Genomic DNA, 6,000 nt, shown 5'->3' with positions numbered 1-6,000 from the left:
CAACCAATAAGTCTAGTACCCATCAGACTAGACTTGAGTTTTTCAGATGGAAGGAACAAGAGAAGTTGACTAAGAGGAGGAGGAAATTGGAGGAAATCTGTAATACTGTCAACAATTAAAAAAAAGAATAAGAGTTGACTGAGGTTGTAAAGAGTGAAATTATTTAAGAGAATTTATGATTCTCTATATGTACTGTTTTAATGTATTTAATTTATCAGAATGCCTAAGTATTTAGGAAGGTTTGTGTGTTAGACATTTGAAGGACTTCAAAGAAAGCTGATTGTATTAATTTACAAATGCATTGTAAATGTTAAAGGGAATTTTATTAGATTATAAAAGCACCTTTAAAAGTGACTGTTGAAATTCGCTAGGTTTATATATAGACTAGAGGCCAGGTCCCTCAGCCTGGCCTGTGCCCTCTCACAGCCTGGAAGCCCTTAGGGGTCCACGGGGAGCAGGCCTAAGCCGCAGTCTGGCCTCCCTCTGTGGGAGGCGACCCGCGGGCCAATCAGGGGACAGCACCGGCCTGCAAGCAGCTGGCCCCAGTTCCCCTCCAATCGCCCCTCTGCTGCCGCTGGTCGCTGCTGCCGCCCCCCCATCACCATCCCCCCCCCTCTGCCCACTGGCACACACCTTGGCTGGCCTGGCGCCGCCTGCTCGCAGGCCCAGTCCCACGCCGATGGTTGTTCTGACATTTGGTCCGTTTGCATATTACACTTTGATTATATAGGATGGCAAGATTTGTAATTTAAATTGTAAGGAGAGGGAAAAATTAGCTTTCTAAATTTGTAACTTATTAAAGTTACTAATGTCATCAGAAAGGAATTTATAACTTATTAAACTTACAAGTCAATTTTTGACTTATTAAAGTCAAATTTTAATTTTGCACAAGATGATGAGACTCTGGATAATCTTGTTTGAGCACAAACTTTTCCCTCAATGACATCAAAACACTCCCCTGGACATGGAGGTCACCAGCACCAAAGATCCATTAACCTGGAGAGCTTAGGGCCCATCTTGGCTGCTGTGGAGAGAAAGTCTGCCCGAGAACAAGACCAGTTCAGAAGGCAGAACCAAGAAATGAAAGATGCCTCTTTTTAACCTCGATTTCCCATTATGCCTGGAATCTGACCTTCCTGAACTTTTGTAAGCCAATATAGTCAGTCCCCTTTGCTTAGATTAATTTGAGTTGAGTTTCTCTCACTTGCAAGTAAAAGCATCCTTATTCAAGAGTTCAGAGCTCGGAGCACTTTCCCTCTCTGATTTTTTTTCTTCCTTCATGCTTTGAATTGACAGATGATGTTAGGGCAACAAGTATTTATCCCTAAATGTCAGTTTATTTAGACATAGATAAATTGTTAGTAGTCCACTTTTACACGATTAGAAAAGAACCAGGCAAGTTAGAGCACTTTTAATATATCAATGAAACTCCTACAAATGAGACGGGGGGAAAGACAGGGTGCCCAACAGGAAAATGGACAAAGTGTATTACCATGCAATTGACAGAAGAAACCAGAATCCTCACTAGTATCAGAAAATGCAAATTGAAAACACCCCAAGATACCATTTTCACCCATCGGATTGTCAAAAAATCAGAATTTTTATAAAACCATGTGTTGGTGGGGATGTTGGTGCAGAACCCTTTTGCACTGTAGTGGGACCAGAGCTTGGTGTTCATCTGGAGAGCAATCTGGCAGGCTTTGTGAGAGTGAGCACACTGATACCCTCAGACACAGCTTTTCTACTCCTGAGTATGTAACCCAGGAAAGTTCCCTCACAGATGCCCAGGGGGCTATGTGGGTTGAGTACAGCATCGGGGTTTCCAGGAATGGGAGACCAGAAAGATGTTCATCAAAATGGGGCGTGCACCAAACATACAATCGAACGCTGTACAGAAGGAAGGAGACAGGAAAGAAGGAACTAATCACATTCAGCAACATGGCTTGAAAAAAGAAACTAAGAAACAGAATTGATTTAGAGCACAATACCCTTGATGTACATTTTCTAAAACAGAAAACAATAATATGTTTCTCATTGGACACACTTATAAAGAAACTCACTGGAAGTCATTTGGAAAGATATATAGTAAATACACCAGACATAAGGAGGGGAATGAGATTGGGGACCAGGAGTTAAAGGAGAGGAAAATAAAATGAGAATGAAAAGAGGGGCTACAGTGTAAAATGATGGTGTTTCTATGCCATGAAATCGGGGCATGGGCAGCTCAGTTCTATGCATCTAAAAGATCTTCATGATCACAATTTAGAATTGAAAACGGAACAAACCCAAAACCAATTGAAATAACTTAATATTTCCCCCAAAGGAAATTTGGGCATATAAACTCAGCGGCATGGCTGGCCAGCACTACACTTTACCGTGAATGCTAATAGTGAAAAAAAAAAAGGTAGCTTGTGCAATAATATTCTGTGGCCGTGACAGAGGGAAAATAGAACTCAGAATTACATAGAAACCATGATGAAACTACATAAAAGGGAGAAAATGTGTGAGAGCACAGGGGAATAGAAACAGTTGTGTAAGGAGGGAGACTTGTGAGTAAAATTTCCTATAATAAAAAGTCATTAACGTATTTCTGAAAATTAAGACATTAACAAAATATACAGATATGCATTAAAAACAAGAAGCACATCACAGCTGGCCTTCTTGGCAGTCAAATATTGGTTTTGGCTTGCTTGCTTATAGCTGGGTTGCTCCCACGTGTTTCCCCCTATCACCGCCCTACCCTCCCCAGCAACCCCTTCAAGGATTGAAGGCCCAGATGCTGAAAAAGACTAGATGGGAAGAAATTTGACAAAATGCTGACATCTGTTCCAGCTAGGTGCATTGCATGAGTATCCACGATGTTTTCTGTACTCTTTTGCATCTTTGGAATATTTTACCATTAAAAGTAAAAACAAGTCAACGTAATAGGACATAAAATGCCTAGCTGAGGACCTGGCCTGGAGGAGGCATGCAGAAAACTTTGGTTTCTTTCTCCATGGATGGATCTCGGGCACCCTCCACGAGGCCTCAAGCTTATGCCATCCCTCCCCTGTCACCACCTGTCACCACTAGCCCTGCTCATAGCGTTTTACCTGTTGCCAAGTTCATCCATTACCTTTGCTAAAATAGTCAAGCTTTTCTTGGAACCATTGGGCATTTTTGTCCTTCTCAGTGGAATGTGGAGCAGGCCATATCCCTCTGGGGCAGAGGCAGCAAGGGCAGGGGCAGCAGCCTCCAGGAGCTCGGCCCTGGTTGTCAGTGCCGGTGCCACCACTTTCTACAGCAACCACCACTGACCGTCCTGCATGCAGGCCCCCCAGGCACCGGCATTTTGTTCTTGGTGTCAACAGTTTGAGACATCTCTGGACACCACTTGGTGACTTTGGGGACAACCTAGGAAAAAAGGTCTCTAAATACGGAAGAGGGAAAAATCTGGAACTTTCCCACGAGCAAGATCCAAGTATGCCTGATGACGGCCTCTCCTTGGTTCTGCCTGGGAGGATCCCCTGAGTCTGTGGTTCCCAGGCACCAGGGTGGATGGAGGGTGAGAGCAGGAAATGGAGAGAAGCTTCTCTATCGCCCTCTACTGAACAGTTTCCTTGACTTTTTTTCCTAGCCTATGAACGATCCTGCCTCACTTTTCTTATCTCCTGGTAGGTACCCCAAGACCCCAACATAAAACGACAAGGTGCAAATGAAGGCACCTTTAGCCTAAGATTGCAATAGGTGTGAACATCCGCCTGAACCCAGGGCTTTTGAACCATGCGTCTCTGCGGCACCCTTTGGGTTCCCTTGGCTTTACTGATATCCCTTGCTGACCTCTCCTCCTATTCCACATTTTCCTCCTTCCCCTCATTCTTCATTATATATCTGATCATCAATCACAATTCCATACTGACTTTCCACAAATTTCCAGAGCTTCCCTGAAAGCTAGAGACAGTCAACAAGTTCTCCACCACTGAAAGAACTTCCAATTGAGTTGGGAGAAGAACCACATAAAAAGCTGTAAAGCAATGATTGTGCCTGTGCTGAGTATGAAGCAGGTGTTGTGTACTAACCCTAAGTGATGTCTCAGTCTTTGGACATTCAGAGCTGCCCTGAACAGTCCTGGAGAGACTTGCCCACTCAGCACCTCCTGACCAGGAAGAACTCAGTCCAGGGCTGTAGAGGATTGAGAAGGGTCAAAGGTCAAGGTGGTAGGAGGTTGTTCATGGCTCAAGTAGTCTATTCCCTTGAGCACTCAATGGCTAGCATTTTTTTTACAGAACTGAAAACTAAAAGGAATAGTGCAGTTAAAGAAAAAATAAGAGTGTATGAGTTTAAGGAGGGCCTTAGACATGCTCTCTTGGCATTGGCCCAGAAATCAATCTCGCTCTGATAGAGGAACTCGCAGGATGAGCAGGAATGTAGATGTCTTGTCCTCAGGAAACCCCAATGAATCTGTTATCCAAGTATCATCCTGGAGCAGATAGTGGGTTTCTATGGTCCTATTTCCACACAGGTTCTGATGCACCTATTAAAACAGGAAGTAATAGTTTTAACATTACTCTCAAGATATACTGGTACTTTCTTGGTTGAGTGCCCTATTTTTCTCCCAGAAGGTTAAGATGATGTAGCTGTTTAAGATGTTTCAAGCTAACACTCAGACACCCTCACGTGATCAGGCAACTCTTTATGCTAAATACCAGGTAGCTTATATGTGTTATAATCCTGATTTTCTTCTTTACTTTTCTAATGTTTTACTGAGAATATCTGAATAAGGCCTAGATTCTTATTTTTAACTGATAAAAACAAACACTTATTGTTTGTCCCCTTCCATGCACACGCTTCTGTGCTGAGCAAAGAATGTCCCTGTTGGATATTAGATAACAGCGTTAAAGGTTGTGGGTGCTGGAGATGAAGGAGTAAGAGAGGGATGAGAGGGTCCAAATTAGGAAGGAAAAAAAAAAGACCAGGAAGAAACTACCTCTCATTAAAATGCTATCACAGCTGCCAACAGACAGCCTTCAAGAGGCAGACAAATTACAGAAGTAACTGATGTGAAAGAAGAGTAAATAGAAGGCGAATGGCATTAAATCCATTTCCAACTTCGTGGGGAGTCCGGGAGGGGGAACAGCTTCTGAAGCTTTTAAAAAAAAATAAGGTTTAGTTTAGCCCTAGCCAGTTTGGCTCAGTGGTAGAGCATCGGCCTGTGGACTGAAAGTCCTGGGTTTGATTCCGGCCTGTGGACTGAAAGGTCCTGGGTTTGATTCCAATTAAGGGCATGCACCTTCCCTCCGTTGCTTGATACCTGGCATGTGCGGAAGGCAAGGGGGGTGTGTGGGAGACAACCAATCGATGTTTCTCTCTCTCTGTCTCTGCCCTTATCCCGTCCACTCTCTCTAAAAATCAATGCAAAAAAAATATCCTTGGGTGAGGATTAACAAAATAAAACAAACAAACAAAAAAAAGGTGAATCAATGTAAAGCTTTCCCTGTCAGTAATATTTTGCTTATTTTAATTTCCAATGGTTGGGAATGTTCTTTATAGAAAAGGTTTACAAAATGTGTAACTTGATTTTGTAATAATCATTTCATCCAAAAAAAAATGTGTTAAGTCAAACTAGGAGGGAGTTCCAATCATCTGGCAATTCAATGTGGATAAATTTTTAATATTTACTTTGAAGGGATAGATGATGCAGTTTGGAGTCCCTAGGATTTCACCTGCTATTTTCAGTATTTGGCCCCAAAGCTGCTAGATTCAGCCCATCTGAGAACAGATGTGAACTAGAGACACAGGTTTCTTCCTTGCTTCTAATGATTTGAGGGTATTTCTTGCCCACTTTGGGTCAATGCGTTTTTTTTTCATTTTTAGTATAAATTCTTCTAAGTACATCTGAAGCAACAAAACAAGGATATGACAGAATAGTTCAAAAGCATATGAGGGAAGCTAATCCATATTTAAATGAAGGACCTTATTCCACAACCAACTCTCATAATAAAAACACTTGCATCTCTGATC

Source organism: Eptesicus fuscus, chromosome 11 (genome assembly GCF_027574615.1).
Source record: "Eptesicus fuscus isolate TK198812 chromosome 11, DD_ASM_mEF_20220401, whole genome shotgun sequence".
Lineage (NCBI taxonomy): Eukaryota > Metazoa > Chordata > Mammalia > Chiroptera > Vespertilionidae > Eptesicus > Eptesicus fuscus.
Note: the sequence above shows the minus strand (reverse complement) of the source record.